We start from the raw sequence: 26,898 nt of genomic DNA on the forward strand, positions 1-26,898 counted from the left end.
GGCAACTGAGGCCACTACAGCTCAGCCAGCCGCCCCACCGCGGAGGAAATACGCAGTGCTGTGAAGTGCCGAACATCGTAAAGGAACATGATGTTACCCAAGGACAAATTCACGGGAGAAGCCACAGGTTTCTCCTTAATCTTATGCTTATTTTTGTGAATAAATCATTCCTATGTACTTTCTTCGAGTTCAGGCTGTCAGTCATGATACAATAGCAGTGCCTCAAACTAATCACAACCTTTCCTATCATCCGCTGCTTCTGAGGCTTCCACAATTACCATTACACAATTACCATTACACATTTCTGTTGTTCCCTTCTCATCCCTCTTAGGATTTCTGGCTTCACTTGTTTACATCTGACATTACATTCTGAAATTTCAGTGAGTTAATCAAGAATGAAGCCTTTGTGGAAAAAAAAGTAAAAAAAAAATAAAGAAAAATCACAGCTTTGCTTCAACTCCAAAACTACCCAATATAAAGTGCATGTGCATACCTCTCTCCTTCACCTAAAACTAAAAGCAAATCCATTCATGTTGGTGGACCCTGCTAAGTGTAAAATAAAGGTAGTAGAGAAAACAAATTTAATTTTAGGTCAATTAAAACAAATCTAAATTAAGAATTTTGTTTATTGAAAATTACAGGGGACAGTGTTGCATTACATGACCACTGCTATAATGTTTGGTTTACAAAAATGAAAAATTATTTCATCAAAATCTATTCTTCATAATAATAAATATATGAGATAACTAAGGCCCATCAAACCAATTTAGTCTCTTAAAATATCCCACTGCAGTAATATAAACCAGTGGAAATATGGTCTTTTATTGCAGGATACAACAAATATTCTGAAAACATTTTGGTTTTTATTTTTTCTTTGTTCAGGGGTACATCAAATGTATCAGCTTCATCAGCCACAATTCAATAAAAAGGAAGTTGGAAGCATTATGCAAAGCAAGACTAATTTTCTTGGCAATGGCAGAGGAGCAAATGTACTGTCTGGACTTCTGGAAGTATGCAAAAATAATTTATATACCATTTATTGTCATCTGATTGCCATGAGATCATATTCCAGCATCTAGTTCTGTGTTGTATGCTGTGCATTACTCTAATATACAACGATCTGGTTTAATAAATGCACTTCTGCAGTAGGTGCTATCCATGTCTTTCAGAGAAAGACCACTTTTCTGATGTGGAGGGGCAACCTTCCAAAGCACACCGCCAGGGAACAATCTGAAAGAATCTCAAAGAATTCCATCATATATTTAGCAAACAATCCAAAAAGAAAACCTGCCCAGATTTAATTTACTTTCTGATTATGCAAGTATAGATACAAACCCAGGAAATGGCATTTGAGGAAAACCTAAACTGCTATCAAAGTAAAAAATCCTGTTTCTTATTGTCATGCAACATCTATTAGGTTTTGATAGACATTTAATGCTTTTTAACATGAATGATTCTCATTCAGCAAATCTAAAACACCCAATATTTTTAAACCAAATATTTCTAACTGGGTTGCGGGAGCAAGAAGAGTGTTCTGTCATTAGACTGGAATACACTTTGCAGGCTTTTTTTAGGGGAGGACTGCAAAGACGCATCTCATTTCATTCACTCTTTTGGTCCAAATTCAGTTAAAAGCTTACAACTACATTCAGTCAATTAATTGATCTAAAAATCACATCTCTTCTGTGAAAACTCTCAGTTTGGTTGCACAGTAATACTGATAGATAAACCCCTTCACTGGAGCCCACTTAAGGTTGAGCTTAAGAACAGGAAAGGTTTGTGATGCTCCATAAAACTTTTATCAAGCGTGAGCTAAACACTGAGGTTTTGATAAAGCCTGGAAGTCAGTCAGTGGAATATGGCTTCCAAGTCCTACTGGAAAGTCTGAGCTATTGTTCCACAGGATTTAGAAAGTCAGACGCTACTCAGATCTTCAGGATTTAAATGCATTTACAGAAATTTCTGAGAAAGCTTTATAGAGCTCTCTATATTGCAATTAGCTATTTCCGTTAGTCTTTCATTTCTATAGGAGCCGAGGACATCCAGTTAAAAGAAAACCAACAAAGAACGAAAGTGAAAACCATTATTAAATTATTCTCTTTTTTAGTAATGGCACAGTTAGAATCTTTCAATATTCAATTCTTATTGTATTTGTGGAGAAAATTTAACACTAAGCAAGCCCCAGCTTTAGGCCCTGAACTCCCAGCGCAAGCGAAGTTTGGACATGAACTGATTGGCCAAACAACATAAACGCACAGAGTAATTAAGGACATTTTCTAATAGGCTCTCTAGAAGGGAAAATTTCCCTTCCACACTTGTAACTCACCTTGATGTTCTATACAGGGAACTCATGTCACCTCTTCGTTTTTGAGACCTAAAAGATTAACCTTATAAAAATAATCTTGATGCAAAATAAATATTTATGATACAGTTTTTATTTGGAAGAACTGAAAGCTAGTTTCATACCTACAGATAGAAGATGTAAGAAAACGTTATGTTGGAAGTAAGAGACAGGACAGAGAATGTTCCTCCTACATCTATTGATCAACTGCAGCGGTGAAGTTAGCAGCATTGTGCTGAAGAATCAAATAGAAAACTATTTTCTCTCCCCATTCTACTTCAGCAGTTGAATGGCATAAAATATCAAGAACAACTGAAAGTGTCTTCTCAGGTCACTGTCTCTGGGTGCTAACTATGAGACTCAAAAAAGTTTTGCAGGACAATAGAGGTGGGACTGTCACACCTTCTGATTGCTATGGCAAGTTTATTTTGGGATTTTTTTTCCTCAAGAAAATTCAGGATCTCATGTTTCACCTTTGCCAGGTACAAAACTACTACTGATTTCAGTGGAAGAGGGCTAGTGACAGCACAAAGTTTGAATTTTTCAGAAAGGAAAGGGGGGGCGGGGGGGGTGAAGAAGAAAGCATTGGATTAACTTCAGGAAGGACAATGTAATACCTGCTGAGCATCTCCTTCAGCTTTTGGTGAAAGGTCTGCAATAGGTACACACATCCTTGAAGCCAACCACGTCACGTATGATAGACGTGCGGCAGAGGGAAGCTGCAAACCTGTTATTTAATGGCAGTGAAGGGGAGTGTTTCACTCATAAGGGCTCAAGTTCTCTATTTATAGTTCAAATAAAGTAGAAGCAAGCATAATGTGATGCCTCCTGAGCTGCCTGCCAATGACATCAAGAATGACCCAGAATGGCTGGGTAGATCGTCCCTCAGTCCGCACTTTCCCTTTTCTCCTTCACACCCCAAATAGACTCAGAAAAGTATTTCTCTGCACCTGAAGGGAAGAACTAAAGCAGAAGTGCAGCAAACCGTTGGTCAAAATAAAACAGCCCACAGCACTCTCATAAAGTCAAACTTTTTAAAGAAGGTTTTACATGACAGAAATGGCAAATGCACTGTTTATTACCCAGAAAATCTCCCATTCTCTCTCAAGCTGAACACTTTGTACCTTTTTCCTGTACAGTGTGCAGCTATGTATAGAAAAACCTCCAAATGAAGAAACTAAGGAAAATAATACTCTAAGATAATTGGGCTCACCTCTACGACAGTTTTTAAGTGTAGTATGATGCAGGTCACCACTTCTGCCCTTTGAAAATGGCCAAGAAGTATAAGCTGTGAAAACTGCCTGGCAAATTTTTTTCTTTCCTTTCTAGGTGTAAGTTTTTCAGTAAAATTATCCTTAAAATTCACAGTGAAACATTGTTGTTTGCCAAATTTCAAATATGTATGAGGAAAATTCTTAAATGTCCAGTTCATGCAAATGCATACATTCCCTCTAAGTCCTTGGGTATAAAAACAATTTTGCTTTACCAGTATATGAAACATTTATTTTAGCATTTTAAAATAGATTCTGGCGGTAACAAAATTATGGTCTTTGCCTCACTTCATGTTCAGGAGTTCATAAGAGCTTTCCCTCTGCAACACAGAAAAGCTGATGACCAGCTCCTTCATAAGCTAAGTCTATAATATGCGTAACTACCAGAGGATTGGGAACAAAATTTGACACTTCATCCACACTGCCCTTATCAAAGGGCTGATTGAAAGTTGCCCGAAACTGTTTCCAGTCTTCAATGGAGTTCAGATGCCAAAAACCCCACAAACCAACAAACAACAGAAGACTAAGGCAGGCACAGATGCTACAAACACTTTGGGCAGGGAGTAGTCCCTGTGCAGGCAGCAGCATTTGCAGGAGTCCGTCCAAACCTACGTGCCTACAATGAAAATGACACAAGCCCACAAACCACTCTCCATTTCACCTGTCAGTGTGCTATTGCTTCGTGAGACGTCTTCTCAGACAACACGTGTGTCACATACTGCATTATGCAACAGAAAAATTAAACATTCAAAGGTTCCTTTTCTAGACTGGCTGTGTCTCTTAATTCATTTAGCAGCAACGATCTCCCAGGATTCTCTTAGAAAAGTAAATGGGTTAAACTGATGAAGTATTTTTAATGTGTGTTGACAAAGGTCCAGAATGAATGTAGAATTACATTAGTTAAATCGGGGACTACTCTGCTCATCCCCAGTAGAAATGTCTTAGTCTTTTATTAGTCAAAGCTTTTATTTTTTTTAACATTTTATTATGTAGAAAGAAGTACATCAAATGCTAATTCACTGGGAAAATATTTCTGCATTTTCTGCAAAATCACATTGGGGAAGCCATGGAAAATGTATTTGTTTCATTTTCACACTTCCTTTACACTTAATTTGCACACAATCTTTTTTCTTTCTTTTTCCCTACTTTCATTGTAGGGTGCAAAAGAGGAAAGGAAAAATAACTTTTTGTCCTCCTGATTATTGAAAGCATTAGAGGAGGGCCCTGATCGAGGATCCAGCCTAAGACATGTAAGACACTACCTGTTTATGCCTCCTTCGACCCAGCTATAAACTTGAACTAAAAGACATCTCACAGGTAACCATGTGCTGCATAGGAGATGATTACCACGAATCTGACACACTGCTGTGGTATTTCCTGATGCCCCGACAACACGTCTGCCTTGTTAGACACTAACACAAGATTTCTGAATTCATGTTGCGTATGTGACCGTCAAAGATAAGACGATCCTACCAAGATCCGTTCGCAGCAGAGGAAGAGCTCCCAAGGAGTCACAGGAGCGACTGATAACTTGTTTCCTCCTTGTGTTTCTCTGAGCTATAGACAGAAAGCAATATTGGTTTTGCTGTCTCCTGCTAATAAAAACGACAACACTTTTCCACCTTTTTATTTGCATTTGCCTTGTCAAAATTGATGATATTTTGACATTTCTTGCCAGGCTGTGCCGTCACAATCCCATAAGGGCAGCGCAACTCCACAGACCGACAGGAATGAGGTTTGTGGGGCGCACTGCCTATGGCAGCATGACGGGCTGCTCCAAGGGAAGCTGGGCTGTCATCTTTTTAGTTTATGTTCAACTTTTTAGTTTATGCTAAACTAAACGGGACTAATTTAGCTATGCTGCAGTAACCTTTAATTTAAATCTTAGTCAGCCAGTTCTGAGTTTATTTTTAACTACACATCACGGAGACAGTAAATTGTGAATTCTATGCAGTGTGTCAGAACAAGTGTAAGGCTATTCACAGGGCCTTTCATTTCAGTATGTTATTGTCAATATGTGCAAGCAGATATTGTTAGAGGTGGCTTTGCTCTTGAAACACCACTTTCTAATGACTGAAGTCACAGAATTGCAGACAACAGTCTCTCCAGTAAAGCAGCAAGGTTTTGTTAAAGAAATCAATACCATCTTGAAAAGCAGTTTGGACAGAGTATTCATTTATGTCAATGATAAAAATCAGCCCCACCATTTTCAGTCCCTGTGTTTTTAGTCCCCACAGTGACAAGCAGCAAAACACAACCTAGAAGAAAAACTCAAATTGTGATCTTCCTCAGTGATAAATTGCCTATCTCCACCTAAAAGTACAAGGTCACATGGATTTTGTATCTGGTACATGAAGATAACAAAGTAATGCTTTACCAGTCTCACTGAGGAACTCAAGTGCTTTCTTAAGGTCAAAAGATGTTTAAAGGATCCCATAATATTCTCAGACATCTAATGAACCCCCACTCCTTTTCAAAAACTTCTCAAAATGACATTTCATGCCCCACTGTCATATACTGCTTTGACTATGTTACTCTTTCACTAGAGATCCGTCTGTCTATTTTCTCTCACTACAAATTGCAACTGCATTTCGAATGAATTGGGAGGCAACTGTGCTGTAACTTAGTCTGCCAGCAGCGTTACATCTGTGGTGTAAAGGGATTCTGAGTTTGACCACAGAACCTGGGCGTAAGGAGGAATTCCATCTCTGTGACCTCAGCAGTTGTAAATTGTGATACCAAACACTGCCCAAAAACTCTGCCAGGAATACACAAACACAGTGGAAAAAGAAATGGAGGAAAAAAGTCACATGTTCTAGAAGCACTGCCAAAATATGATGGAGCCCAATATAACTTCCAGAGTCTTTCTATAATCCTGCTGATTTCTTGAGGAGTGGGAAGAAGCAGAGAAAAAGAACCCAAATAGGCCTGACAGCCCCCCTTCACACACCACAAACAGTATGATTTTTGGTTTTATCAATGATAGTACTGATTTTAACAATACCTTCTCGCAGAATCTGCCAAATGTAATTTAGACTGTCCTTCCTCTGTAGCAGACAAGGGGCCTGACTGGTTCATTAGGGCAACTATGTAGGCGAGTCTCTTTTGGCTTCTCCAACTCATCGATACTCATCTGGTTTGATGTGCGGTCTCCTTCTGCTCTAGTCCATCTTTTAGTCTTTGCTCAAGCCCAGCATGTCTCAGACATCTTGCTCTAATAAGGTGATCTCAGCTGACTTGTCCAAAGACAACACTAATCAGACTCAGTTTGTCTCACAGCAAGCTGCTCTGAAAGCATTTCTCATGCTGACTGACATCAATATGATCTAACAACTCTTTTGCCCAGGAAGATATGACATATTAAGTCCAGCTTTTCCTCCTCTCAAAGAGAAAGGTGAAGAATGGCCTGGGCTTAAGGCATTAGACTATGCTTAAAACATTCAGAAGTGTTTGACTCCCCACATTGCAGGGCTTTGCTCAAACAATCTTCTTTGCACTTCGGATTCCTTTACTGCATAACATAGGGATTTATCACTTGAGATCATGATTTAAGATAAAATTATAAATAAATGAGAGCTGAAAGGTATTATTGTCCCTATTTATGACCCTTCATAGTGAAAAAGAAAATACTTGTATCAGTGTTCCTGCTTGTAACCTCCACGACCCCAAATTTCCAAGCAGAAACACCCTAAAACTAAAGTTCCTGTCATCAACCACTTTCACCCCACTTGCTGTGTCAGTTTGGCTTGGTTTCGTTTCCATTACTAATCAGTACTCTTTGAATTCCCACTCAAACTAAACTCCCTTCCCAGCTCCTCTCTGAGCTACAAAAAAAAGAGGACAAAGATTAAAATAAAAAAGTGGGAATCTTTATTTGCACACCTTCACTAGGGATTGAGTGCTTAGGTAAATAATGGGATATTTTTGCCAGCACAAAGATGACACACTGGCCACGATGTTAGCATCATATACTGGCACCGCTCCTGCCTGTGTGTCTATACATGCACTTACTGGAGTGGCAACTGGGCAGTCCCAGGTAACTGTGTGTGTGTGCGTGCTTGCGCATCTGTGTACGTGAGAAAGCGTGTGAAAGAGTGAGTGCAAAGCTTTTCCCAACATAGCTCAGGCCTTCCTTGGTACACTTAATAAATTAAGCTTTACAGTGTTAAATGTTTGATGCTTCTTTTCCCCACAAACCTCTCCAGGTAGTCTGTGAATTTATTTTCCTTTTTCTACCCAATCTCACTTGGAACACTGGCAGCATCCCTTCTCCAGCTGGACACTAATCATACTGTCTTGTTCCCCAAGTTCTTCAATTCCTCTGTCACTCCCTCCATCTCACAAGCACAGAGGCTGCAGTGCCCAGCTTCTAAACCTGTTCAGAGGATTTCTGGCCAAGTCCTGCCTTCCTTCACACACACACACTCAGAACACAGACACACTTATATCACGAACACCACCACCAACAAAATAAAATAAAAAAGGTCAGTACACAGCTGAAAACCACACTCTGAACTGAACGACGCAGTGTAATAAAACTGGTAGTTCTCTTTCTGAAGTACAAAACCAGTGCAAACTACAGCTCTAACAGAACCAGAACACGTGGCATCATGATTCAAAGGACAATTGTTACATTCAGCTTTGAAGAAAACTTTTCAGTTTCTGAATTTGAACAGTCAGAATGTGGGAGCTTACCTGACAATGTCCACAGTGTTCTCACACAAACAGTTTCCAGTTGCCATTAGTCCACTAATTTATTAGCTGGACATTTCTATTACCATCTTATGTAGTACTACAAATGCTGAGAAGTGAAAAAGCTGTTGCAGCTTCCTCTCACATTTTTTTTCTTTTTTTTTGCATAAAAGGTTATCTTTCTATGCCACAGATGGTCATGACTTTGAACAGCCATATCCCCACATTCTCTTGAGACTTCAGTTGTGGACCCTGTAAGGTCTCTTCTTGAGAACAGGTCTCTTAAGGTACCCAAATTATTCTGGAAGTCAACAGGATACTTCACTAGGCACCACAAACCCAAACTCTCCTTTACATCAAATGTACTCTCCCTGTACTGTCCACTCCTGAATTCCTTTCTACAGGAAATTTACTTCAACTAATTGAGGGCAGAATTCAGTGCTGACTATTTTTGATCAGATGGTGACTGAGACACTTTTGTGCATCGTGGCTTTTGTACCAAGCTTGTGAGCAATCCGTGCGCATGTACGCAGGATTCACGAACACTCAGGTCTGCTTGGAATGCTAGCTAAACTGCACGTCACCTCCCTCTTTTCAGTTAATTCTAAAATCATCAGGTACAGCAGTTTGGGGGCTTTTCAGGGAGACACAAATCCTTATAGGAGGTAGGCTCAAAATTGTTTGCTGGAAACCGGCCCAGTTCCCTGACCTCTAAAGATAACTTCCCAAGATCTTCCTGGGATTGTCACCAACCAAAGGATTTGGGGATGGCTTCAGAAACAAACTGGCACTCGCACGCAGAGTGGGTAGATGGCTGATCCTGTGGGAAATTTTCCTGCTTTTCATCATATATTTGTATTACTTTTTTATTCTCCACCACCAGTGATGATAATTAAGACTTGACTGTGCCAAGTGGGGTTTTATTGCCTTTGTCTATGGCATGTTAGAAAATAACAGCATATAAGAAAGCAGAAAACCCCACTGTGTGAGCTTTGTGCTCTAGATTAGAGTACAGCCCTCATTCCTAACACAGGAATGTGAACAACTAGAACAGTTACCCTTGTATAAGCTGTTTGTCCAGCAATACTCCCTCCACTCGTCTTCCTGGGGAATCAGCAGAAATTGCTCAACCAGCTGGGAAGAAGCATCAAACGGTAAAAAGATTTGTTGACACTTACCTTGTGTCAAGCATTATTCATGACACTGGTTCTCCTCCATTTAAACAAGAAATGGAAAAGTAGAAAAGACTTCTCATTTTCCAAAGTTATGAAAAAAAAAAATAGTCTTTTATGACCTTTTAGAAAGACTTTTCCCTTTCATGGTAACAGAAAAGCTAAAATCACTACGACTGGGTTAGGCAGTGATGTCTCAGACAAGACTACACAATTTTCCCCCTGAGGCTAAACACTGATCTGCCTCAAATTCTGGGAAGATGCTAAAAACTGTCAAAAAGATGCAATAAAGATATATCTTTATTATAAGAAACATATTGCATGCTTGCCATGACTGATGGCAAACAGAGGAGTTGGATGGCTGCTGAAGTTGTTAAAAGACACGAGGAGGTGGAACAGTTTTAGTTCATTTATCATCAATCTTATTTAGAATTTACTGTTTCTGTTCACTTCAAGCTGATGTTATATTCTCTGGTTCTTTAGTATACTCTTTACTTGGTTCAGTAAAGACTTACGTTTGTGAAGCCAGAAGTGTTTCCTTTTATGAGCACCCATTTCCATTTCCTGTGTTGCTGAATTGAAGCTGAAGTTAGTATGTATTTTTATGTTAAAAAAAACATTCCTAGATATAAAGACTGCTGCTGAAAACAACTGGAAGTGCTAGGTTCCCATTAAAAACAATAAATTGGGAATTAATTCCATCTCACTTTTCCCTGTGTCCACATCACTTCACTGTTCTTCCCAGACGAAATTTGGCAGAGAGGGAAGAAGCAATGTGACATTGCTAAGCTTGTTTTACTGAAAAATATGGCCCATCTTCATGTATTAAAACACAAAGCTACACATTTAATTCTGATCAGAATGTCATTTCTTCTAGGTAGAAATTTCCTGGTGAAAGAATGCATCAGTCTGGTATTACAAATAGCCTGAACATAAACAGGTTTTACTGTTATTGGTTTAGATAAAATCTTTCTCCCCTTCCAAGGGTTTATATCATTTCACACTTACAGGAAAAAATCCCAAAAGTTTTTCAAACAGGATTCAGCCACAGCTGCTCTACCATAAATCTAGAAAATTAAAATGTGCAGTGAGACAGTTTGGCTAAACAACATCTTAATTTCCTTCACGTGAACCAGCTTGTATAAACATTAACGACAGCAGGGTTGGGGAACTTTTTCAGAATATGTAAATGGATAGAAAGAGACAGCAAAGACAAGAAGAAAAGTACCAATAAAGGACACTGAAAGAGGAAGGCTGCAGGAATACACAGGCAGCTAATGAGTAGAATTAACAGACAAACAAATTCTCTGGAGCCAGAGAACACCGGAGGGAGGGAGCGAGGGAGGCAGTACATTCCACTGAGCCAGATAAAGTAAGATCATTGGTTGATAATGAGAAAAACCCACTGGAGCCACTGAAGATAACAATGGGAGTGGGATGAAAGAGAGGTGCATAATCTGGCATCATCTGTGTAACTGTGAGAAGAATTTAAATTTTCCAATCCAAAAAAAAAGTTATAGTGATTACCTTGCAGCCTTCCCAAATCAATTACTACACTACTTAAACACAATTCCTCTCTCAAAGGGCAATTCCTGAATCCTGATTAAATTATTCCATTTCTGACTATATACTTTTCCCGTAAGATACATACAGGCATCATGCCAGCCAACAGTGGATACTAGGTGTAAGTGACTGCAGATCTGAGCAGGCACATCAATGAACTTTCTACTAACAGCAGAGTCAGGATTAATACTAAAACCAAACGTAACATACACACACGGCATGCAAACTATTTCTTACTCTTGTACAACTAGCTGAAGTGGCATCTGGCCATTCCTAATAAAAATCCCTAATAAAAAAAAAAGAACCAAGAATCCTGCAGGTCTTACTTTTCACTCAATTAATCAGCAGCACATAACGAAGATACTGTGGTTTGTTACAGGAAAAAAATTGTTATTCCTGATGCAAAACATGTTTTCTCCTGATACCAGCAACCAGATGGCAACTCAAAGATGAACTGTCAAAGGAAACTGGCAAGAGTTTTCCTTCCTCGAGCTAATGTGGATACCAGGTTTGCACTGGCAATAATATCCAGCAATCAAGGTAACCAGATTCAGGCAAGGAATAAACATAAAAATGAAGTAATCACAAGGCTTAGGAAACTAAGATGATGAGCTTCCCCATCTATCAGTGACATGGAGTCTCAGTGCAGAAGGTGTTACGTACTGTTCTAATACCAGTGAGGTAGGTGCCACTCTCTCCCCCTACGTGAGATGCCAAGACAATCCAGGGACGGAAATCCTTTAGCCTTATACACAAGCACCAAGCCCAGTTTCCAGTGGTGTCAATCACATGCAACTACTCCTAACTGAAGAGTGCACCTTGAAAAATCAGATCCAAATTCCGTATTAAGAGTTGTTCAATAATCAGCAAAAACTGAATCCTTTCTCCCTGCAGTTTTGTCACACAGAAGTACTGTTTCCTAAACAACAGTATTATCCTGACCCACAGTCAACATGTGCCTTTGTGCATCAGGTGCCACAGTGTAACCGCAGGTATGCCACTCTTTCAGGTTGCTTAGTTGTAACATTGCCCCACAAAGCACAGCCCTACAGAGCTGGAAAGGAAGAGCACTATTCTCAGTAGAACCTTATTTATAACAGCAACAGTTCTCTTTGTAACGTCCTGATCAAATAGCAAGATGGAAATTATTTCGTAGCTACCCAAACTGGAAGGCTCTGGGACTCAGCTTACCAGCTGCACTGACACTCTGAAGGAACAGTTTCTTGGAGCTTTGGAAGAGTCAGTTTTATTTTAGCAACCTGCATGGAATTCTTTCCTGTCAGGTCAAATACACTGATTATATCAGCTTGTCCAGGTATAATTTCAGGACTGTTCCCGTCCTTGATTTTAGATCTGGCATTTATATTCAAGTACTGCCGTAACTGATGCGTGTAGCTGGAAACTTAGAACTCAGTTGTGTGCGTTTTCCTTCTCCACAATATCTCAAAAGCTTGGGAACTGAATGTCTCTCTCCAAGAGCGCCTGCTGAAACACAATCCACATGTCAGCATCATTTTATAGGTGTCTACCTTCCTCCAGTTATTTCATAAAATTGCCTGCCAAGTTCAACTTTCAGGATATAACTAGGAACGCAACACACACTTTGAGGATATGCTCTGCTTTCCATGATGCAGTACTCAGACCGCACTCACCTACTACTACTACTCACCAAATTCCATAGCCCACATGAGCGACCTTTGTCTGCTAACACTGAAAAACACTGCTCCACTGTGATCAACAAGGGTGTTTAAATACTAACATACTCTGCGGTCAGTTTGGCCGCGTCATTATTTCTCAGTGGCATATGCTATCAGGAAAAATAGGGTATGTGGGTTTACACTAACCATGTTCTTCTCAAAACTCCTGCTATGCAGTGGCCAAGTCCCACCAGAGTCACTTCCATGCTGCTCAAGGGCAACAGGAAAAGGCGCAAGTGAGGATACCTTGACTATGAGCTATGATTCACCTGATGGGTGAGTAGACAGAAGTTTAAACATGCTGAATTCTGTTACCAAGAATGCTGCAGTTTAGCTTGGCAAAGTGCACTGCATGACACTAACTATAACAGCAATAACAATAATAAAAAAAGTTGAGAGCAAAGAGAATTGGCCTAGTTTCAATCATATAATTACAGTGTAGGACACCCCCAGAGATAATGTGACGCCAGGCCAGACAGATCTATGTCTCCTTGGCTTTCCTCTTCTCCCAGATAAGTGTCACTGAGACGTGTCTACACTTCATGTTCTTTTTTTTTTTTTTTTTTCACATAGCTCTTTCAGATTCCTCGTACACGCCTGATATATAACCATTCAATTTGCAATACCAACTAAAAAATACCAGGATCCGTCCTTCCATTCATGGCTATATTCTATGCTGAACTCAGTCCAAACCAGCGTACCAATTCCTATGCTCCCATTTCTACATCTGCAAAATTAACTACCTCAGCCTTGAACCCTTTGTGTATTATATTAGCCCTTCCTGCCATACGAGATACTAGTCAGGACAGCCTATCCCTGTATTTTAAGAAAAGCCAAGAAACCATGCACAGCTATGCTAGTTTGGAGACTGACTGCCCTCCAAACACCAGAGTGAAAATCCCTGGGACCAGTCTGTACGTTAGAAATATTTGGTTACATTCTCAGATAAAGTGTGCTTGGTTACAGAACAGCATCACCGTTTCAATGTATCTCACCTGCCCTTGCTGCAGTCTTCTCTCCCCATTTTTTCCTACAAAGGGTCCAAGATGAGGGATTTATTGGCAGCAGAGTTCAGTCTGGCTATAAAAGCACTATGGACTTGTGGAACCAAGTCTCTATTGCACCTTTGGGCTTTGTTACATTCCCAGAGCATAAAATCAGTCTAATTCCTGATTTTCCCACTGTCTCTACTACCACCCCAGAGCAAATATGAGCTGCAGAGAGACAAACTGATCTGTAGGCATTCCTAAGGCAGACTGTTTTAAGATAAAACAAAATAAGAGACTCTCTTCTTTTAAAACAGAAGCAAAAACACACACACAATTAATTGGATTTGTGCATGGAAATGTGGTGAGCACATGAAAAATCAGCATATTTCTGTGTAGCCTTGGGCATCTGACTTCATGGAAATCCACCCCAATACACTGAAGTCTATTTTTTCTTTGAAAAACCAAAAAACATCAACTAAATTGCACAAATTGAATAAATATGACTATCCCACACTAGCTGGAAAAATGGATTATCTATTAAAAAAAAAACACCACAAATCAACTAGCACTGTGGTGTTCATATCCATTGTGGCTTTTCATTAGAAAAAAGACAATGGAAGGCTCTCTTATGTTGAGGTACAAATTAATCACCAAGTCATCACGCAAAAGTTAATAATTCAAACTTTTCAGACCAAAATGAACATGAGTAGCGATCCTATTCAGTAAGAAAATATCCCTCCTGGGCTGAATTCAACCCAAAAGACCTATTACTACTTTGGTTCTTTAAATGAACAAAATCAACTTTCTGATGTAACAAGATTTCTAATAATGAGAATCTAGGAAAGTCTTTTTCCTCCCATAGTTGTGCTTCAGGGCCTTACTTTGTGGGAATATTGGTTCTATCAAATAATTGCTCTTTTAAAAAGGAGTGATAAAACTTTCTAAACTGAAGGACTGGGAGGACTAAGACAGACAAAATCCTGCAACCAGCAGGACTTTTGAAGCATTCAGGTCATGGTTCATTCTGTTGCCTCTTCTGATTCAAAAGGAGTTTATCACTGACTTTAGTGGGAGCCAGGTTATGCCAATACCGAATACAGAACTATATTCCAAACTATAAACCCCGAGAAGGTTCACTCATGGAAACCATCAGTCCACTGTTCATTTTAATTATGAAACATTTATCAAAAGAAACACTTCTGTAAAAATGTTTCATCTAGATGTCTGTTGCTGATTGTATTTTATGCCTCATCCACGCGTTTTCTTTTCAATTTTCATCTATAGCAAGGTTTAAGAAAATATCTGGTTTATGAATTCAGACAGTGGCATTACAGAAAGCAGCCTGCACCACGTATTTGTTGAAATGCTTGTAACACACATGTGTATCATCATGTAAGTACACTGCAGGGATCAAATCTTTGTTCCTTCTATGATGGTCTTCACTGAGACCAAAACACAAAGAACAGATGAATCTGAAGATCATCAGAATTAGTCCCTGACAAACAGTAATGTCAATGAGATTCAAATAAAACACTAATGTTAGGGACAAATATATAAATTAGAACAGGAGGAAACAGTAATATTGAATTAGCAGCAAGCTTCTTGGGGTTATTTAGTATATCCAGGGAAATACATAAATTGTGATATAATATTGCCCCACTGAAATATAATTCTGTCAGCTGGAGACAATAAAAAATTGTCGATGCTTTGTTAGAAGGGTATAAAACCTGTCTTTGGTAATAGTTCAGGGCATGGAAATGCATACTTGCAACTCTTATGGTTGTGGACACATTCATTGGAAACGAAACCTTGCTGAAAACATCCATCACACGTTCGTTAGGACAGCTGCAAGGTGGTACTGCCTCATCAGCGGTTTGCTGGCCACTGCAGCTCGGCATTGGTCTCGTTCCACGTTGAACCGTTTACCAAGTCCCTCACAGGTCATGACAGGACATGTACTGTTGTGTGGTCCACAGATGGACATCAGCTACATCCCCGTGTGTTCGCGGTCAGGTGATAAAAGCAAATCCAGCCACGTAAGAGTGGCAGGCTGTGACTCACACCCTGCTGGGCGTTCTCAAGGAGCTCTGCCCACCCCAGAACCGAGGTCGGACACCACGGCTCCAGACAATAGCCTAGCCACTGCGCTGCCGACGCAGTGTGATGTTGACACAGGAACAAATAGGACACACTATGCCTCCTTCAATGTTTTAACAGAGAAGCAACCGAAGACCTGATAAAGACATGGGTTTCAAATATTAAAAGCACAAAAATACCACAACGAACCTACAGTTCAATGCAAACTTTCTTAAAACGCTGACAGTGGGAAGCGCTACAAGAAACCTTTCAGAATTGGAGCGTTCTGGGTGTTTGAAGCACTGTTCTGGCTACTGATTAGGGCAAACAAATGTAAAGTATGTGTGCTGTATAACCGCAACACTTCCTCTCTCATTTATGGAGCATCTAGCCCTCTTACTGCTCTGAGCTCTGCGCTAACCATGCACTTACAAAGCAGAGCTGCCCGTTCATGGCTATACACATAGAAAAAAGGGCAAAGCACCTAGAAAAAGGGTAAAGCACTTTCTTCCTTTTTCTGAATGATTGCCCTGGTTAGCAACACCAGCTGCAGCTGTTCTATCTGGTGCAAATGGAAGGAATAAGATTTCATTTATTGCTCAACAAAAGATGTTCTGTTGTGACTGTATGTTTGGGGTCTGTGATACTCCTGCTGCCAAACACCTGCATTTCTTCAGACACATGTGCAAAAGAATCATAATTTGTGATTTATATTTCTATTGTCAGAAACCAACCACAAGGAGGTAACTAGTGAAAATTTACTGGGAACTCTGCTTCAACATTGCATTTTAGCATTCTTCACATATTCCACAGCACATCTGAATAACTAAATAACAAAAAGTAATCAATTTAGCTCAATATTAAGGCAATTCTGCATTAGCAAATATATTGCAGAATGCATTGTGGGGGAATTCAGACACTTAATATTCAGTTTTGCTGTTTCTTTCATATTTTTCATGTCAGTTCTGACTTGCTTCCTTTTATGTGAATAGTGAGATTTGCCCCTTGGTTCTATTTGAAGTGGTATATTTTATTTATTATGTTAGATAACACAATCTATACATGTATTTTTAGTAAGACTTCATCTGACTTGTTCTGTTTAGATTGCAGCTATCTCATCAGCTGAAAAACTATTACATGAACTTTCAAAGAGCAGTGTTGTGCTCTATAACTAAAAGAGAAGTCAGGTGTAATTAGCAGTTTACTTGTGATGCCAGAAGATCTAAAGAAAAGAATTCAGCATTGCCTTTGCAAGGTGTTATATACTAAAACGTTTTCTTCAGCTATGGCAACAGAAATTAAGCACAGAAGTGAATCTATATCTTAAGCTATTATTTCCTGTAAAACTGTCACAATACCAGTTACACTGCAGGTCATCATGTCCTTCAGCTTTTGAAATTCCAGTTGAGCTCTTCCATGCCAGTGCCACCAAACATGTCTTTAAAGATGCATAGCTGGGGTAGAAAAGCTGATGCAATGAACAATCCTTCCAACACATCTTAGTGCAACCTTGGAGCAGCAGTCATTAATTGGCCTACACAGGTGCATCAGTACTTGCCAGCTGTATTAAAACTGAGAGACTGAGATTTTCTTCATGGCAAGAAGCCACAGCCAGACTGGTACCACTGAGATTTGTTAAGAGCTACTCAATCGCTGCTTTCCTACAGCATGTGAAATTATACAATAACTTGAACAGTTCACCTGGCGGAAAACAAGAAACATTTGAAGAACCCTGGCAATTTCTGGACTAGCTTCACACTTAATTAAACTCAGTTGATGTTCAAGGACAGTGAAGTCATATTGCATCATTTCTGACATTTACACATTTCCTCTTGTTTTGTTCCTTGTGCATAATAAATTACTTCCATATGTAGTTTGAATTTAATGAATGCATCAGAGACTTTTTATTATCCATAGTAATTACTCTGCAGTTTAAAAATAACAATACAATTCTTATTTTCTTTCTTTAAAAGAGAGTAGAGAGAAGTTTACTCTGGGTATCAGCTCCTGCCGTGTTTGGGTGCTTGATTTATCCAAGAGGTTTTCTGAGAGAAGAACATAAGAATCAGTGCTCTGGCTCTGATTCACAGTAGAACTAACTCCTATGCTTCCTTTAGAAATGCCCACTACGCTAGGCAAGCTTTGGAGAAAAAACACTAAAACACAAGTACAGATTAAGTCTATAAGGTAGAATTGTTTTGACTCCTCACCATTATGGTCAGTTTACAACAAAAATCCTGAAAACTCATATTTTTTATGTTAATCTTTCTAAAGTACTTGTAAAGTTTCCCATTACTCTTAATAAACACTAACCTTTATTTCAAAGTCTCTAGGATTATGTTTCAATAACTTCTCTTGTCAATGAATGCAATGGATGTACTATGTTGAAAAAAAAAAGAAACATAAAAACCTCATCACTAGAAAGCTTTTGAATTTTTGTGTGTATTTGCCTTCATTATTTTTGAATGTGTTGCCTTTACAGTCCTGCTTAAGTATCAGAAATTTACACCAGCCTACATGTAAAGGAAAAGGAATGCAAAAATCACAGGTCGTCTCTGAAGTCAAAATAATGTAAGAGATTAAAAAAGAAAACAGGCATGAAGATAAAGGGGAGGGAAATCACAAATTCCATTGCTAGCGCACTCTTACAAACCAAAACCAGCTTTCATCTAGTACTGCTCTTCCAACATTTACTTCATTGTTGGGGATAACACTGCCAGATAAAAATGCTTTCCAAATATTTTATTAATAGTCCGGTACCTTAGTTACCAAGTAATCTTTCATAAAAGTTTAAGGACCAGATATTTCCTTTCCATCCTATATTTCCTAGGAATAGGGCCATGACCACTCGTATTTCAGTGCAGAGGTTATTTTTTAAACAGCTGCTGAGGTTCTAAAGGCCAAGAGCGCTCCTTTCTCACAAGCACACCGCTTCCCTTGCATAGTCATATGTCGTTGTTGTTCACACTTGTTTTCTACATCTCCACTGGTGACTTAGGTACATACAGAGAGCTACCACCTTGATGTGTCTATTTCCCCTTTGAGGGCCACAAACCTGTCAGTTTTACAGACAAAACAGTCCAATAACAACTCTCAGCAAGAAAAAAACTACAATTCTCTCAGTATTTCAGAGCACGTTCTTTGAACCTGAATCTAGTGTTCACCAGATGAAGCACCGTAGAGAGAATGTATACTGTCTGATACGGCGTGCTCAATTATTAATCACACCAGTCATTTTATATTTATATTTAAATTAGGCAGCTTAAAAGATACACAAGCAATATGTTATTTTGGCAAAAGATTCAGTGTATTATCAGTACTTATGGTGTCTTTCCATTCTTAAACGTATTGATTTATACTAAAAAGACCTTTGGGTTCACTCATGTCATTCGAATAGGATTTTCCTGGCAATGCTGCAGGTTCCAGAAGCTCAGCTGAAGCTGCTTACCAAGCAGTTTTTACAGCACTAGTGTGGGAAAGGCTGTCAAAACAATTTCTCAGGTAGCATATGAAAACCTTCCCTTCAACCTCCTCAGGGCCATGCTCCGTTCCGCCTAAGAATCACATGGAGATATACTGGAGACATGTAACACATGGAGAATATTTTTAATACCTGCTTCACATAAATTGGTTCTCTTTTCCACTTACCCTTTCCAAATACCCACACAGCAGCCATACAGAGACTAGCCTTTAATTATCAAACCCAAGCATCTTCAACTGGATCAAAAAGATGCAAGAAGAAATATTTCTTTAGACTTCCCCATTAAAAAGGAGAAACTTAATACAGGATTTTAGCATCCAAGTGATACCCACTACACAGGGAAGTTTCATGTGTAAAATGCAAATATTCAACCCAGGAGAAACAGCTACTTAATATAAGAAAACTACCTGGAATTTTGTATTTACTTAGCCTTTCCTCTCTCCGCTGGGCATGCCAGCAAGACTGCCAGGTACAGGGTTAGGTTTTGACAAGTAATACCCAACTACAAAGAATTTAACTGGTTTAGGTTAGCCCTAAAAGAATTCACTTACAAAGGCATTGGCAGAGCCATTTCATCACTGCCATAAACCAAATTTGTGCAAGTAACCTCAGGGCTCTTAATCTAGATTTACGACTTACTGTTACCAATCCCATAAAACATCCACAATCACTTGAGTGGCTGGATTAAAGTCAATCGTGTGGGAATGAACGCAAGTCTGTCAACTACAACGAATGCGTGTCCACCTTGCAGTAATCCTGAATTTGACTCAAAATAAATAATTAGAACTTGAGTCAGGATGCATAGCATATGGTACAGTTTCAGCTGTATTTTGGAAAACTGAATGACTCAGTTCTATTCTCCTCCGATTTCTTTCAACTCTTGAAAGCCTTCTTGGTTTTCCTCACAGAAGCTGAGTTTACATGTCCTTTCCACAGAACACACAGGCTGATGGCCATCTTGACTTCCCACTGCCGTTCTGTTTAGAAGGCACAGGCCATTAGCCATTAACTCTCCAACAAGCCTGCTCTTAACAGTCCAGACACGCAGCATCTGCTGCCCAAGTTGTATCCCAGAACTTTTCATCCGTGCGCATCTATCTCTATTCTGTTGCAACAGTTGTTTGTGCTGAGATTTGTCTTCTCAAAACGTTTTTTTTCTCCACAATAATCTAAATCCCTGGACTAACTAGCGAATGCAAGTGGCATACAATAACATATGCTGTTTTTTTAAGCTGAGGACATACAAAACAGAACAATCCTTCCAAAGAGCAGTGATTGACAGGATGCAATTTAAGACCCTAACTTTCACCTTCAGTGCCGTAAGGAGCTGAGGTGACAGCTGTGGGACCATTTATCTTGCCAAACAGCATCACCACATCCATGATCAGAGGCAACTAGTAGGGAAGTTTCTCAGTTGCAAACTTTTTCACAGTGTACCCTCTACCCCTTGCATCAGGCACATATAATTCTCGGGCTTCTGGTGAGCCAATCTGCTAACATTCCCAGTAAACAGAATAGCCCAGGCACTTACAGGAAGGATAGATGAAAGACTAAAGGACTGATCTTAATCCATTTTGTCACTAATTGGCTTGTGCGAAGATTGAAGGGTGTTCTATACTAAAGCTGATTATGCTTAACACTGATCATGACAACTGGATGAGAGCTACGAGTAGATCTTGTAAAAGTGAGTTCCGTGAACAATTAAAACCATTTTATATTTGAATTTTTAGAGTTCTAAGGATCACTGAGAAATATAAAAAGAAATTAAAGACATTAAAATAACATCATTAGAAGTACCATGTTTCCTGACTCAAAAATCAGATGACATGACTGAAACAGACAAGTGGTCCAGCATTTAATATTGCATCTGTGAAGCTTCCAACAAATATACAATGTGGAGGGAAAATCCACATATATTTGTGGAAAAAGGAACATAACATCTTCAAAAAAATATTACCAGCTGCCTGAATACTTTATTATTAATTTTGCATGCATACGGGCCCAAAGTGCATGACAAATTCAATTCATTACATCATACCACCTGCCACAAAAGTATTGCTACCTACTATGTATACGTAGAAACCACAAATACTATTAATGATATGTAACTTTAGGTAGAAATTTATTCATAGATTTTTTTGTGCAACGTGCAAATGTGTTCCTTGTGTAAGCATTAACAAAAGGTCTTATACATTAACACAACACAGTAAATGGGGCAGGTGGGCCACGCATGAAGACTCAAGCATGAAAATCAAGGAAGATTTACTAGAAAAAGAAATGACAAAGATATGTCAAGAATAGCTCTTTTGGCAAGATTGCTGAGGTGAGATAACAACCAATCATCAAGAAAAGATAAGATGGGGAGAGCTTTATTTCTGAAAACAACAGTATCCCGTGCCACCAGACAAAACCACACAAATGAAATCAGCTCAAAGGCAGCCCTTTCCGAACACTACCCTGAACTGGCAACCAGACAGAACTGCTTACTAACTGGGTTGTTGGTTTTTTCTTTTAAATATCACACTTCAAGTAACTTCACACACACTAACTGGGCTTTAGCTTTCATAACAGACCCTCCAGTTGAATGGCTGAAATGGCTTGTTGAATCTAGGTGTCAATTCACATCCCAAGGCCATCATCTCACAGACAGAGTGTATAACTAAAAACACAGTGTCTCACACATAGGTGAAATAGGACTATCTGAACAGATTATGGCTTATAAGACCGACACATAGCACTCGTGCATACCAATGCTCTAAACATGGTCTGGTCACTACACCACATGCGCCTGATGCACGGTAATTTAGCACTGGCTAAAGAACCCCTGCCCCAAGCTGTGGAAATGAGGTCTGCAATTGTCTGGCTCAGACTTTATAATCTCACTGAGATAAACCCCTGGTTAGTAAGAGTCATACATTCATGCAGCTGGAATTCTGGTCCATGCTATTATGTCACCCTTATATTGCATGTCAAGCACTGACGAATTCAAACCATTCTGAACAAAACTGAGAGGTGAACATTAAAGTCTGCAGACATTTCTGTTTCAGATTTCAAAATGCTCGAACTTAAGAGCTTCCACTGATTGTATATGGGAGAGTTGGAACAGAGAATGATAGCCTCTAAGAAAAGGCTTTATGGGACAAATGCATTAATTTCCATTTAGAAACCACTCAGCATTAAGTCTTCCATTCACTTTGCCCATAAACTCCCAACTCCTCATTATCAGAGCAAGGGAGGGTGCTAACAGAGTCTGCCTTATGTGGTCCAGGTGAGAAAGCCATGATTGTGACAGGAAGGACAAGCCTCACCTCTGGTACAATCTCTGATGTGCAGAGTCATATCAGTCACAGACCATCAGTTAGAAAATCTTTTGGGAACTTTACAACTCTGTACAAAGATTTTACGTCTGTCTGAATTGTCAGTAGCTACTGACTTAATTTTAAGCCTTCAAAGCAGTCATCAGTCCAGTCTCCTCAAAGGAACTGGCAATTTCTACCAACAAAGCGCTCAGTGCCTTCCTGCACTACAAACTACAGGTCTATAAAGTGACCAGAAAGGAGAGAGCTTGCTTTTGTTCTACGCACTGTCCAGCTTCCTTAGTCACACAGTTTGTCTGAAACCAATGTCCTATTTGCAGAATAATCAGTAGGGCATGAACTCATCTCAACAACTGAGCAAGGCAGGTAAGATTTCTAACTGGGGCACCTACTTCTAATGACACAAATACACTGATCCAAATATCCCTGATACAAGAGTGGGAGAAGCAGAGGATTAGTAATTGCAACGAAACCCTGTTCTCAGTGGTATGGAGAAAATACGGTGTACGGCAGCCAAAAATTGTGGGCTGGGCCTTTCTCCCAGGAACCACAAAATGCCATACGAATACCCATCTCAAAAGTTAAGTTGCTTTGTCTTTTTGTCTGGCTTTCACAGGACAAAGTCATAGCAGTAATATCAAGTTTGACCATCAGATATTGAGAAAAGGGTTTTCACCATTTACTTGACCTGTGTGCAATATGCAGGACAATTACAAACAAGCTGCTGTGGTACTTTCAGTATAAATGCCAAACAAACAAAATAATAAACACCACAAAACTGTAGCAGCTGGAAGAGTTCCTCTGCAATGCCTAAAAGAAGGGCACTGAAGGGCCAATGAGGTCGTATTCCTTACACTAGAATGTGCACTGGATCGGAAAAACGGGTAGATAAAATCTCAGAAAGCCTGAACACATTAGAGATGCTCTTGTGTGGCTGAATGAACACTTAGACAAAAGCTGTCCCAGTAGAGATGCTCCACAGAAACTTTAGCACTGCCTCCTCGCTCAGCCTTGTGACGTTACAAGATTACACAGCCACAAGAACAATTTGAGAACTTCAGTGCCACCTCAGCGCTATCTTTTGGGGTTTTTAAGAGCTATTCTTTGCCCTAAGAACAGTTTCAAATTGCTTGGCACCTCCCCTTAGTTTGACAGAATTCAAGTTACTGCACAGCTTTCTGCAACCCTAGACCCAATGTCTTTATGCAGTGTAATTTGTCAGATAGAAACAGAACACTGCAGGAAAACATAATACAACTACATATCAAACTGAACAAAGCTCCTGATGGAGTTCTCTTAAGGAGAAGAATTCTATATTTGGCCTGTCTGGAGCCATAATGACTTTACTTGTCATCTCAAGGGTAAACTGTCTGCCACGCTCCACCGAGAGGTAATCTGAAAAATGAAGGAAGGGCATCAGAAGGAATTTTGACTTTCTATAACAGCATCAAGTATATCTCATTTGGTTTAAGACTTCAAGTTGTTTTTGAAGCCTGACATTGATTTTTCTGAAGACTTTGCATTCCACAATAATAGTCGACAGTATCTGCACAACTGTGGTTTTCACTCTGTGATTTCAGGTTTCTGAACTCTGGTGCTCAATAGTTCATTAAGATTTTCACACACTTGCCATGTTAAGCCCTTGTGACAATGAAAAGGATCAATGCTCTGATCTTTCATTAAGATTGACATGAAAAAGTTACAAATCCACTTTGAGGAGCTGGTAAAAATCAGTCCAGGTTAATAATGGCCGGAAGATCTCATTATTTGGGGCTGACTTGTTACTATTTACTCTCCTGTCAACATGGATTGTATTTAATCCTCAGAGACAGTTTGGAATTCTTACATTTTTAAATACATCCTGCCCTCCGACATGAATTCATGAGTGCTCATTCGTGTCCCTGCAGGTACTGGAGCCAACACATATGCTGCAATAAAGGTGACCGAGAATGTACCACAGGAAGATAGAAGCACTTTGTTTTCTTCAGGAGATCTTTGTCTCAGTGCTGTGGATGCCTGACAGCTTTTTATTTTCTGTGTGGCTTCAAGCCTGTTATCAGAGCAAACACAGTCCTGCTCATTTATAAAGGGGGCCTGGAATTCTTTGATGGGTGCCAATACTGGCTATCATGCTTTGGATTTGTTTTCCATGTACACTGTTATGCACTCGTACTTTGCTTAACTTCTGCATAATTCAGTATTTCTGTTTTTCCCTCACCATGTCCTAAAGTAACACTTTTTATTCCCAATCCCTAACTGTGACTCTGGGGAAAATGTGTATGGAAAATCTTTATGTTGGGAAGATGTACTTTACACGGTTGCCAAAAGTGCACAATTTTAAAATAGTAAGAGTAAAAGCAAAGTACTGTGGCTTTTGGACAGAAGAAATTTTCACTCCAAAAATCTCATTTCATATACACAATAATTTCCCCAAAGAAATAATGCTGTTCTTTTTTATGGGATGGGATCAATCTCTTCTGAACACTGGCACAAAAATTAAGATTAACTGACACGAAGCATAATTTAACTTGAGTTCTCTTGATTAGGCATCCATTGGCAGCTTCTCCTGAACTATGAGGAATAACAATTAGCTTCAGATGGTAATATGAAATCTAAATTACAGTTGCTAAACCTAAGAACAGCGAAGAGAAGATTCTATTATAACAAGATATATTCAAATTACATACACAGCACCTTTAATTTAGGAAAGTGGGCTCATTAGGAATGGCAGAGATGTGGATAGATTATGAAGTTAAGTATCTCTTTATATAACTCAAACTTGATCATAAGCAACACAAGATTGTACCTTGTTTTCTCTTAAACTTTATATACAGAAAATCTTAAACATCTTCTCAACTGTTTATGCATCTCTCCTATAGATACAACTTACGTCACATCCCACTGGGTTTATTTTCCATCCTAAATCTTCCAGCAATTACTCACTCATCTCCTGGAGAGGAGACCAGGAACTGTGCTTCACACTTCAACAGAATAACACCTGATAATACAAGAAGCTTGGCAAGTGGGCCTATAGCTATGAGAAAATGACTGGCTTTTTATTTGCAGTCTGGATAGTACAACTCACTTACAGAATATGGATCAGTGAGAGACAGATGCCAATACATCAATACACTGATACTTGAGACAAAGCAACCAGTCAGTTAAGTGAAACTACCTGCAAAACATCTTTTCATTAGGAAACTCTTACTCATTCTTATCCTGAGTGTAATTACTACCTGACGCATTATTTTCCTAAAGTTCAGTTTACTTTCCCACCCATCTGCCCTAACGTGGTCAAGCTAGAACTGAAAGCGCTAAAAAAAACCATGCTGAAACATAGCCTTGCTACATTTTCCTGGTTTAAAGGTCTTACTCAACAGACAGAACCCAAAGGGAAAGTTTCTTAGACATATTCTCCCCATGTAGTTTCTGTAAACTCCCCAAAAAAACCCAGATCAAAGCAAATCACATTTAACTGGACAGATGTTATCTTTCAGCATACACTAAACTAACTCATCAATCAGTCCAACTCTCCCCCTTGTGAGCACACCATCTTTCTTTCTTACATAAAGACTGAAGTTTAACTACATTCAGATGTACCTGTTTCATCTCAGGAGGCAGAGCTGACATTCTCATCTCTCCCAAATCTCCTGCTGCTGTGCTGCATAGCAGGATTACTTCTACAGTCATCAGCAGGACAGCACAGCTGAGAAAACTTCCCTTACTATAATGAACCGGACTATCACCCCATCACATTTCTTCTTTGTAGGAGACATAAAGCAGTGAATTATCTTGAAAAGTTATTAGTGTAGCTACATCAGGACATCATCATTCTACATTCGCTGCTTTATCTGCAGGGCAGTGTCCAGCTGCAGTCTGCATTTCTACAAAAGCAGTTCCAGAAGCATGCTGTTTCCTTTGCTAAGTACATCAAAAGTACCAAATGGTTAAGTTGGTACTGCCAAGGAGATTTTAAGTTATTTTATCTATTAACATTTCAATATATCAATACTGTTACAGTGGTACATATTGTACATGTAGCAAAAAGTGAAGAAAAAGTGTTACTTATCGCCTATGGGAGATAGTACTGAAACACCGGATGGTATTCAAACATATATAAGTATAACCTTAGAAGGAGAAAGAATGGAAACACTCAAGTTAGATTTCCAAATCAGCCATTGTTTTGCTTTCTTTAGTTTCTTAATGTTCCAATTCCATGATGAGCAACTTCACTCTATTTAGTAACAACAATAAAGGGTTTTGAAAAGTATTCTCTTCGTCTGCTGGAAGCTGCAATGC

This window comes from Charadrius vociferus, unplaced genomic scaffold (assembly GCF_000708025.1).
Source record: "Charadrius vociferus isolate BGI_N301 unplaced genomic scaffold, ASM70802v2 scaffold104, whole genome shotgun sequence".
Classification (NCBI taxonomy): domain Eukaryota; kingdom Metazoa; phylum Chordata; class Aves; order Charadriiformes; family Charadriidae; genus Charadrius; species Charadrius vociferus.